The sequence below is a fragment of the Leptosomus discolor genome, chromosome 1 (assembly GCF_034619465.1).
Source record: "Leptosomus discolor isolate bLepDis1 chromosome 1, bLepDis1.hap2, whole genome shotgun sequence".
NCBI classification, from domain to species: Eukaryota; Metazoa; Chordata; class Aves; order Leptosomiformes; family Leptosomidae; genus Leptosomus; species Leptosomus discolor.
The window spans coordinates 96,721,828-96,733,908 of NC_141391.1; the positions used below are offsets into that span (position 1 = coordinate 96,721,828).

The following is a 12,081-nucleotide window of genomic DNA, read 5'->3' on the forward strand; positions in this document are numbered from 1 at the left end:
CTTGTTGGCTTAGTTGCATGCTTCCTGGTTCTGCTTTTTCTGCAGGGCTGGGCCTTCCTGTCTTCAGCTGTCAAAGACTCCACTTAAGGAGCTCTTCCACCTGCTCAGCATGTGGAGCGGAAGGAACTAGATGATCTTCAAGGTCCTTTCCAACCCAAACCATTCTATGATTCTCAGGAATGACAGATAAGAGAGGAAGCCCCCCTATCTGCTGTGTGCCCCTCCCAGTTAGTGCTGCCTGGCCCTGACTGTGCTGGCTGGAGGAGCTTGTTCTCCCGTAGCTATTTGGTGCTAATTGGCCAAGAAGTTGAAAGCAGTTGCAGCCTTTCCATGGGCTGAACAGCAGCACAGGCCTCGTTAGTTGGGCGTTTTTCCCTGTAAGCCACATGCGCCTCACAAGATGCCAGTTCTTCATCTGTGGCCTACAGACAACATAAAAAAATATCTCTTACATGTGCAAGTGTTATTCACGTTTCCAAGCTTAAGCATAAAGCTTACGCACCTCCTGTTGCTTGCACAGGACAGGCCACAGGTGGTCCAGAATGATGGGTTTTGCTGTTTCTGGTTATAAATAAGTCTGTTACTGCAGAAGGCTATGAAAAATGAACCTTTTGTGCTGCAGTTGACACTTTAAAATAAAGGGATTAAAAAGATTGACATTTGGGACTGACTCGCATGCTACCCTTTGCCTTTTATGATTGCTTGAAAATGTCTTTAAATTTGATGCATTTTTAAATGTTCTTGAACTCTCTCACCTTTGTGTTTTTTTTCATCCTCCCCAAACGTTCTCTACAGAGGGCTAATCACTTGCTCTCTGAGTGACTGGCATGATTGAAGTGATTATTATGTGGAGATGCTATGTATTGGGTGAGTAATAATGGGGAGGCTGTTGTGTTGCCAGATGGAGTGGGGATGGAATGATACGCAGTGAAGAGGGTGCTGTCGTTCAGGGCTTGAGTAAATTGTGTTCTGTCTACTTTCCTTCTCTGCCATTCTCCCCTGACGAAGGTTTCATCTCTCACTTTTGCATTCCCTCTCACTCGCTCCTTTATTCTGTCAGAGCTTTTATTTGCCACTTGTGTGGTTGTGCCCAGTGTGCTCTTCAGAACTTTATTCGGTGTCTGACTCTGCTGTGCTTGGTTCATAGATTTTTGTTTTGTTATGCTGTTTTCCTTGTTTCCTCTCTAGGGGAATTGCTTGTTCATGGTGACATACTGTTTTGACAGAGATTTTTCAACAGTGTATGGTAGGGTTTTTATGTATATTAATGAAGGTGAATGTAAAAGTCTGCACCTTTCCCCGTACCCTATGCTGATGACATAACTTTTTTCTCATGATGACTGGTTCTACTCTTTGGGGCTGGTACTTGAAAAAATCCAGTCTGCTGTGGAAATAAGCTTTTCTTGCCTTGTGAAGTGTTCTTGTTGACTGAAGTTCTTACACTGGTGTGTTCTGGCAATTTAAAGATCTGTGATGAGGCCATGAGTGCTTTGAAGGTGAATTTAACCTTTAAACAAAGATAGGTTGCATTAGTGATAGTGAAATGGGAGACATAGGTATGCCTCATTCATCCAAAACCTTAAAAAGGAAGACAGTCAACTTCTTCATGTTAAGCAACTGTCTCTTCAACGAAAAACTCGAGTGACTTTGTGCCCTGCATCACTATGTTGGTGCATTTTTGCAGCCTCAAGTTGGTTGCATTTTGGAAACTATATTGCCAGTAAAACTGCTGAAGCGCCTTCTAAGGTTTTGTGTTAATATGTACTTGAAATTGATGACATTTGCCACTGCAAACAAGATAGGAATTGCTCCTTCACCTGAAGGCCTGAGTCATTACAGGTGCAGTTGAAGAGTCAGACACTGAAGTTAACCAAAACTCTTCATCTTCTGTGAAGTGAATCCTGTGGAGTACAGCATGTTCATCAAAAATAAAAGCTTCTCAACAGATGTCTGAAATGTACATCATTCGGTTATTTCTATCATTATTTCATTTTAAATGCAAACCCTACAATAAGATGTCTTCAAGGGTAGTTGATGTATGAATCACACACATGCTAGTTTATGAATAGTGCCAGTAGTCTTTGAACTCCCTGATCTTAAATGCCTTACTGCACATCTGGTTTTTTGGTATACTTTGTCCGATTTCAAATCTCTGGTGATGGAGTTTGCACCTCAGTGGGTTTATAAAATGTTTTCTAACAGTCTGATTGTTTAAAGATATCTGAATTTTCTCTCTGGTTCTGGGAGGCAAGCACTGGTTTTAGTGCTTAGAGATACTGATTTAGTCACTCTGAAAGGTAGCATGACTGCAACACAGGATAAATGCCAGGTTAAAGATTTGGGGTCCACACAATGGAATTAATGTTGCACAATTTTTAATTTTTAGTCTACGAATAGGTATTTTTAAAAGAAATAAATGGTCATTAGCTATTTTCTGTGAAGTTTGGGACTGGCAAATGTAATCAGTGTAAGGGTAATGAATTGTGTGTAAACTTTTTTCTTTTTGGCCTTTTTTTTTTTTTAATCTGAGAAGTTTAGCTGGTTTAGGGGATTGGCTTTGGACATAGGAATGTTAGGGATGTGTATTGCTTTTCCTGAAGTATAGTGACTCATTTTTGAGGCAGTTTTGTGCTAAACTCATAAAATTCTATAGTTAATTGTGGTTGGAAGATGAGGATGCTATTTTTGCATTTTGAGTGATTTCATAATTTTTAACCTATGCTGTTAAAATTAAAATCTAATACAACTTTTAATTTTTAAAATTAGAGCTACATATTGAGGAGTAAAGTGTGGCTGGTCGTAGAAGCCCTGTTATTGAGCACTGGTCTATGTATGGTTTTAATTGGTGGCCTCTTGTCTACAAGTATTGGGAGTATTGTGCATTAAATAGGGAGAGTAGCTGAAAGTTACGTCCGACAGAAGGGGATATTGTACCTTTTCAGCTGGGCCCGGTAAAAGTATGCAAATCCTGCTGTTGGAAGGAATAGCGCGTGATGGAATTGAGAAGACCTTGTAATTTGGGCGTTTGTTAGTCTTCAACCAAGACAGGTGGTGCTGTGGCCCCAAACTCCTTGGTACCTTCCTCTAATGGGTTCTTCTTTATCCAGATGTTTGTTTTAAATCTCAAAATCCACCTTGCCTACACAGGGTCATTCTATATTTGTGAATGGGGAAGGATAGGTGGAACTGAGTTCTCCCTGTATAGGTGGAAGCTCAGTCTCTCATTCTGCCTCTGTCCTGCTGTGAATCATTGTGGTGACTTGGCTTAAAAGTGAGGTTGACTCTGTAATCTGGTATTTAAGGCACTTGCTATGACTATGGTCAACTCAAACTTAAATCTTTGTTTAGAATTTAGATCTTTCGTATCCTTGATGAGTGTCCTTATTAGATGGTTTTATTTTTTTTTGGTGAAATTTTTGTGCACTCACCCCCCCAGCCCCCCCAATAGAACTGGTTTCTGACCTGCTGTACTTACTGGGAGCTGTGTCCTTTGAGGCAGGCTCTGTTTTCTAGTTCAGTAGTATGCCTGAAAATACAGAGATACACGTAGAGAATTTGCATTGAGCTTGATACATGCGTATTTTTCCACTTGGAATTTGTTAATGTCTGTGTCTGGATGTCAGATTGGATAGGGCTTGGGAAGTGTTATTCAAGAAGGAGGTCCAGTTCCAGGGGGATGTTAATGAAAACAGTCTGTGGTGACAACCTGCATGGCTATTTACCCTGCAGCTATGGGATTCTTCAGGATGTGTTGCCTGTGAAAATTCGGTATGGAGTTTTACTTATCGGAACACTGTGTTGGGCAGTTCCTGAGCAATGTTTGAGTGTATTGTCATTTTACTTGGCATTTACTGCATATTATGATGCAAATACACACTAGTAGCTAGAATAATTTGGACTTGCACTTTGTAGTGCAAAAATGCCAATTCTGAAGTCTATATGAGTGTACCCCTGACACCTGTTGTGCTCCGTAGCAGGAGTAGACACTATTTCTTTCCTGCAATGAGGTGCACCAGCTTTTCCATTCAGAAGTGGTACTGATTGTTAGTTGTGTGACTGTTTCCACAGGACTCTATTACTCTTATTTTCTTATTGCAATCTTTTTTCATTCAGGCTGCCACACGAGATGGGAAAGGTGAGAGATAAGGCTGGCTGTTTGCAGGTGTTAGCAGAGAAGAGCTACAGCTCTTGACGGGAATTACTGTGGCGCTTTCCAAGGTGTTTACTGGGCATAAAGTTATTCTGCAAAACCTTTGCCTGTGCAAGCTGGTTTTCATGCACATTTGGTTATGTTCCAGTGTTGCTCACTTTTATATGAGTGGCATATTCATTGTCTAAGTGTAATTCAGCAGCCACAGGAGGAGTATATATGAATGACAGTGGAAAAAGGAACATGATATGTGGAGTGGTACCTGTATGTGAGATTGTAGTGATGCGATGGAAAATCTTTGTTGGGCACCCTTCCTGGTATACTGGCTATGCTAACTTTAGAAGTACCAGCATTCTGAAACTCTTTGAAATAATGGTATTTCAGTATTTGAAACCGGTTTCCTTCCATTTGATGTTTTTTTAATCCTTTGTGTCTTAATGCGCATTTACCAGTTGTATGTCTCCTGTGGTGCTGAAAAATCCGTATTTTCCACCCTATTAGCATTAGTTTTTACACTTTCTTCATAAACAGCTCCTGACCCATTTTCAACTCCATTCTTCTAAAATAAATCTTCTCTTCCTTACATTTTCAGACTAAGCTATCAACAATATTTATTTCTGAAAACAAGGCCACCTCTGGTGCCTGCACCCTTTTGGAACTGAAGTAAATTTAGACTGTGCAGGTTTAGCAGAGCAGAGCAATTGATGGTAGTTTTTTAATATTTTATAATGACTGCTCTTCTATATCACCTTACATTCAAACAGCAGCACAGAAAATCATTCTGTTTAGTCTGAATCCAAGTATTTTCACAAATACATATTTGTTGTCAGTCTTTGCAGATATTTTCTTATGCGTATGTTTTTACATTGTTCTCTGTTTAATACTTTTTGTCCAAGCTTCTTTTATTTGTTGCTTTATTCTCATCTTCGTGCTTGGTAGCTGATAGTCAGTGTTACGTTCCAAAGACTTGTGTTCACATCAGGAGATCTTTGCATAAATAACAGTTACTCAGATTTAAACTGTTTTTTTTTTTTTTCTTAAGGCAGCCATTAATGCAGACTCTGCCTTTAATTGTTTTTTTTTTTTTTTAAAAAAAATATTTTAATTGTATTTCCAAAGTTGTTTACCCAATGAAATAAAACCCAGCTATTTATTTGGTGTATGATATCTTTCTAAAATCTGTAGCCTCCTAGATGCAACTGGTTTAACATTTTCAAAAAAGATGAGTTTATCAAAGTTAACTGTCTAAATGTTCTGAAGTATGACATGCTTGCACCTCAGTTCTGATGTTCTATGATGGTATAGTTCAGAATTTTGCTAGAATAAAATCAGATTTAGTAGTCTTACATTTTAGTGGGTGGTGGAATACTCATTAGCTCTAGAACAATTACTAAATTAAGTTGCTGCAATTCTACTTGAAATAGAATTATTATGGTAAAAATAACAAAAAAAGTTCCTATAGTCTCAGATAGAAATCAGCCGTTTCAATTGCCTATGAAAAATCAACTGCTACTTAAAAAAAAAAAAAGTCTGTGTGGGATTTGGAACGATGAAATTCCATACAAAATTTGTCATAATCTCCTGAGTCTTGATTATGAAATGTTTTCAGGGGCAGAATGGAGAGCATTTTGTTTGCTGATAGTTTAGAATTTGTTTTCATTTCCTGTGTATTGTTGGTCTGTCTGTACATACGTGCACATCTATATTTGTGAATATATCTTACTGTATTTAAAAGAAGCAATGCCGCGGGGAGAGGGGGGGGGTGTTGTATCCTAAAGGTGATCTCAGAATTAATGCAGAGTGATTCACTGCGCTAACTCCAGTCACAAATTTTTCATCAAAATGAATTGATTATGGATACTGTGGCTGAAAACAACTAAGTTTCCTGTATTTTTCTTTGAGAAGCCTGCGCTATTGAGTTTACATCTGTCTGACAGAAAACACTTGTACAGAATGTCTTATAGTTGATAATAACTGTTCTTTATTCGGTGATGGCAAGTTGGGTTTTTTCCCCCTCTGTCACTTTTCTCCATTTATCATTGATTTGCATATATGCTATTTTGTATTCATTCTGCAGTTCTGTGCTTTTTATGAAGCAGTATCCCTCATTTTTCAATGATAATTGGCTTCAGGAAGAATTATTTCTAAGTTACCAGTGTCTCCTATTTTCCATCTGATTGTAGCATTTGTTTTGGTGATACTAATTCTCTGCAGTAGGTTTGTAAATTGATAAATATATTTATTTTATTGTTTGGTTTTTTGATGGTGATAGTGTGCTTCTTTCACTCCACTCTCTATAACTTTTCTGGTTTGTGCTGTTTACCTTTCCATTAGTTTTCGTGTTAATTTTCACTTGTTAGCTTAGCAACCTTGAGCTTACTTCTGCTATTTGCAGCTTTATATCCTCTTTTCTACTTCCAGATCATACTGAAGATGTAACAAATACTTTTTTTCAAATGATCCCTGTGGTATATAAGACCTAGACCACAGTAGTGGCTTTTAAAGAAAATTTGTCTTAATTGTTGCCATCAAGCTGTGCGTGTAGCTAATGTGTACAACTGCTTTTCTTCTTTGCTTGCACTGTTCATTCTTGTGTCCTGTTCCATGAAGCAGTAATCATAGGAAAATAAATTGGCTAAAATTGATGATGGATTTCTTGAGAAATGTGTGAGGATAAGTTTCTATTGTTCTATACTACTTACTGTCCCTGAAACAATAAGGACTTTGATCTTAAATATCATTAGCAGATTAGAGTAACTTCTCGACATTCCAATATGCCATAGAAAGCAAGAACGAAGTTACTGAAGAGCACAGTTCATGGTTTTTCTTTCTTGAGGCCTAAGTCTTTTGGGGCAGGAGCATGTTTGTGTCCAGCATGAGGTACTTCTGACACTCTTATATTGTGGTTTTCATATAATACAGTCCATATGTGAAATACAAGGACGGTAAACTTGTGCAAAGTTGAGACAGAAAATTTATAACACAGTATGAGCTTCACAAAGGGAGAGAGCATATAAAGAATCTTTGAAAGCTGTAGTGGGAATTGATACTGAGTAAGGAAAGTTAAGGGTATTGTGCTGTCCATACATAATATGAGAGCCTTCAGTGGAGGATCTGCTGAATTAATATAGGTTATCTTCAATCAAATATGAATTACATTCATACTTTTCTCTGTAGAAGTAAATGAGATGTTCTTTTATGTCATCTACAGCCCAGGAGGTGGTGTTTATCCAGTCAGTCATTGATGGGGGTGGAAAGAACAGTTTAACTTATGAAGAATTTAGGAGCGTCTTTTTCTTTCTCCTTGCTTAGCTGAAGTGAGCCTTGTTCACACTTCTGTTTTTGCAGAACAAGAGCTAGAACTGAATTGGGAGGGTCTCAGGATGGTAGCTGTTGTCATTGTTACTGGAAAATCATGCATTTTGATGGATTTTGATGTAGAGAAAAGAATGGAAGAGGAGCCTTTCAGAACATCCTGTTTTGATAATGAGGTGGTGAGAGTGAGCCCAGCTCATACACAAACTTCTGCTTTTCTGGTCTGTAGATATCCCTCAGACTGACTGGTGGTACATAGCGTGATCATGGCTTCAGTGTCCAGCATGCTCTACATAGTTACTTTCTTTTCCAGAAGGGTAAAATATTCCTTTAGAGCTAATTAACGTTTCATTTCTAAGCACTAGGGCAGTACGTATTTAATTTGTGAAGAGTCCACTGATGTCTGTCTCTCCAAATTTTTTCACATGGAATTTTTTTCATGCTTCCAGGTCATGGAAGTTCTCATGACCTGCTTGCAAAGCCCATCCATTCATGTTACTGCTTTTCAAAATTTTTTCCACCCCCCTGCCCCGGAAGGCTTATCTACCTATACAATAGTGTTGTCTGTTGTGAAGATCTTGAGGCTTTGAATTTGTCATTTTACACTATGTTGTCTGCGTTAAAACACTGTGTTTTTCTTGAACAGCTATTTTTGCTGTTTGTAAAGAGTGGATATTTTTTACTCAGTAAAATTAAAATAATTTCTTTCACTGTACGTTACTGCCCAGCCATTGCCGTGCTAACGATTTGTATTGCTAGTTTTTTGGTTTTCTGTAGTCATCAGTGTTTTAAGTAAAAATTTGCTGACTCTGCACTCCGTTTTGATGCCGTTAGTATTAAAGAATTAATAACTAACATTTTGTCATGTTTGGCTATTTAGTCCTGCTGCTTTCATCTTGGTGTCAGTCATGCTTGTCATGAGTAAGAAAGGCCATCAATACATCATCTTCTTTAGAAACGACTCAAAAAAAGCTGTATTGATTTTTTTTTTCTTTTTAATACAGTTGTTTAACAGTAATTTGAATTTGTGCTGTAAAATACAAATAATTGCAACCAGTGGTAATGGTAAAGCTTTTTTCGTATTAGTTGAAGTAGAAATAACATTGTCCTTCCTTCTACTTCATAACTTCCTTCAGTTATGAAGTAGAACTGTAAGATATATCAGTGACTTCTGTATACAGTATTTAGAATTCTGATTTTTATCTGTTGGATTGTTGTGTTTGGTTATAGTATATTCCCAATTCTGGGGTCTCTTCTTCGTGAAAAGACATTATGTTAATAATAGCCAAAACTGGCATTTGCTTTATGAGGTGGTTTTTGTTTGGTTTGGGTTTTTTTGAGGGGTGGGGGCAATCTTCTTCTCATAGCAGAGGGGGAAAAAATATTCTAATTCCTTTCTGTTTGGAATAATAAGTAGTGAACTTACAGGGATTTGGTAGTGCTTTTCAAAGATGATGATGGAATTGTTTTTTCCTTCTGTGAACACATATGAATGTTTTGCTAGCGTTCTCAAACTTGAAAAACACACGAAGCCTTTTTCTTTTTCGCGATATTGTATTTAAATGTGTCCTAAGAATTGCTGGTTGAATTTGTGAAATCAGAATGCCACCAGTCACGAACTATGATGTCACAAGAGAAGGTTTGTAACTGTTGTGTCAGAAGTATTGACAATAGTGTGTTACTTCGGTTTGCTTTTAACCAAGCAGGTGGCAAACAACATGACTATTGTTACTTTTTGTATCGTATAAACCATCTTCTCTTCCTGCAGCCATTCCTATATTTGTTTCCTGCTTCTGCTCTGGTTGCCACACTGCAAAGCAGCTGCGGCTGACTGTTTTGCTAAGTTCCTAAATTCTTCAGGTTTCCCTTTTATCTTCACGGAGCGTTGAACAAAGGGAAGGAAGCATACGATGTGTAGCAATACTCCTTTTCATTTCAGGGTCCTTCTCTTTCTTGTTAATTTGTCAATACTAGCAATTCGCAAGGCTGGTTCCATTGAGTGCACTTACAAATCCATATAATGTGGAGAAATAACAATACTTAAAAACCTGAGGGGTTTTTAACTTCCTTAGAATTCTTAGTGTCTCAGGATGGTTTAAATTGGTTGCACATGTGGTGCTATAGATGGCCTTTACAGTTACAGATCCACTGAAATGAGATTCTTTGATTATTCCTGCAAAGAAACTGTATACAGTTACATGTAGTTGTGACCTTCCCCTTCAAAATGCTTTGCATCCATTTATTCCACTAAGAGACAAAATCTTACCTATGCAGAAAAATACTTGCTCCTTTATAAAGATGTTTGTGGAGGGGTTTGATGGGGAAGAAAGTTTCTTGATGAGAACCAAAGTTGGATGAATTGTCTAGATGAATCTGCTGTGGCTACTGGGAAGAGCCAAGAGCTGCTTGCTGACCAGTCTGCGTAGTCCAGAGACTCGAAGGCCACCTTTGGTGTTCCTGCCGAGGAAGTTTCTGTTTCTTTTTATCAGAATGAGTTAGAAGAATTTTAAAACTTCATGTGAAACCACATTCACAATTTAAGTTTCCATAAACATAAGTGTTTTCTTCATAATGTTGTAATAGAGATCCACTGAGCGGGTGTACGTAGTGGTGTAGTAGAATTGTTCTTACAGTAACAGTTAACTGTAATTTAACTGTTACTTAAAGGGGAAGTTCTGTTTTGCACCTCTGGTATCCTGCGCCTTGCCTTGTGCTGACATTAGTAGGCTGCCTTAGCGGTACCTTCAAAGTGTTTTCTAAGGCAAAGGGAAAATCTGCCTTGTTGAGAATTGATCTGTTAGGCAAAAGATGTGGGCACAGCTTTTTGTGTCCCTAATATATATAGTGCTTCAGTGTACTTGTGGTACATCTTTTGATACATCTTTTAATGAGGATTGGGGAAATGTTAAGCGTACCCGGATGCTTAGCTGTTTAAGTGCGTATGATTTCTAATTTCCTTGAAGAGACGTCTATAGAAAAATCCTGTTACATTTGTTCATAAAGTCAAGTTCCCTTTTAATACTTGTAGCCATCTAATTGAGGAAATAAACTACTCTAACTTCCACTCCCAACAGTTTTTGTAAGCTACCACTTGTGGTAGCAGCTCCTATGTACTCTGAACAGTGACTGAATTGTAGAAGGCAAAATACTGATTTAAGGAAATGTAGTAGTACGTATATTCTCTTCAGCAGCTGCAGAAGGTATTGCATATTATCAGAAAATGGGAATCCGATCTGCAAATTAATCTGTGACAGTAACATTAGGAGCACCAGCAAGAATTGTGTTGGGATTTGTACAAATCAAGAGATGGGACCAAAATAATGGGGAGAGGAAGCATGGCGTGAAAACCAAGATTCTGTGTTAAAACATTTGTGGATGGGAATAGGTTCAGCTGATGAGCCTGAATGTTGAGACTCAGTTCCTACACACATAGTAATTTTAAGAAACTTACTCGGACTTGTGTGCTTTGCTTCTGATCCAGGGATTGTATTCTTTAGATTGAGAGGTGGCTGACTCCAAGCGGTATTCGTAGTGGTGGGAATAAAATTAAAGGAGTAGTATCTTTGATTAACTGTTAACAGAATTCCAGTTCTTCCAGTGCAGTTTGCTAAGGTAAAACTTGCAGTATGAATGCAAAGTTCTGTGACAGTTTTTTAATATAGAGGCAAATACACATCTCAATATCTTCAGCATATGACCAAATAGCTACAGTTTTAAATACGTAATTTAAATGGTTTTGTGAAATAATTTTAATACCACACATATACCTAATAGATTTAGTCTAGATGCTACCCGTTTTGTGGCAGTTTTATCCATCAGAACTTTACAAGTCAGAACAATACAAGTGTACATGAAGTAAATCATAAATACGGGCAAGGCTACTAGTTTAGTATTCGGACTTCAGTATTACAGGATAGATTGGTCTTTTTTTCACCTTTCGAATTTTCAGTTTTAATAAACTGACTTAACGAAGCTCGTCATTTCAGAGTAAGTATTAAGGTCTTTGATTATAGCAATGAATTAAAACCAAGCAGTTCATACTTGCAAGCAGAGTCAAACTGTGCGTTGCTGAAAGTCATGGATTAACCAGCTGGAATTAGAGTTTGTTGGAAGTCTGTCAAGCTTTTGAGAACTGTGAAATCTTCTGCTGGTGCAGAAGTTTATTCAGCTACTTCACTTTAATAGCTAGTACGTTCAAAATGAAGAAACTAGAGGTTCAAAAAGTTGGGAAAATTATTTTTATTTATTTGTTCATTCCCTCACAAAGTGTAAATAGGGTCATGAGGTAAGAATATAACAGGTCAAAGATCGTGAATGTTACGTTGAATAGAAGGTATTGGTTCAGTTTATTTAAAAATGTGTGTTTGCAGCACAGAACGTACTGTGATTGTGTGTGCTGCTTAAACTTCTGGGGCAGCTTTTCCCAAAGTAAAATTCTTTTCTAGTTGGATTCACTTTTCTAACTTCAGCTTTACTTAGTCTACAGTAACGGTGTAGTAAGCAGAAGGTAGTAAACTCTTTCGTGACATCATAGAGGTGTGTGAAAAGAATCAGACCTTGGGAAATCCTTGCTAAGGTATATGTTTCTGGAGTCCAGATTCAAACCAGAGAAAACT

At 37.8% G+C, this 12,081-nt stretch overlaps 1 protein-coding gene across 10 annotated transcripts in view; it reads left to right on the plus strand.

The window, feature by feature from the left end:
- The window catches only part of KDM6A (lysine demethylase 6A), a 157,800-nt gene that overhangs the window by 21,218 nt on the left and 124,501 nt on the right, over positions 1-12,081 (plus strand). The gene's annotated exons all lie outside the window — the stretch shown is intronic.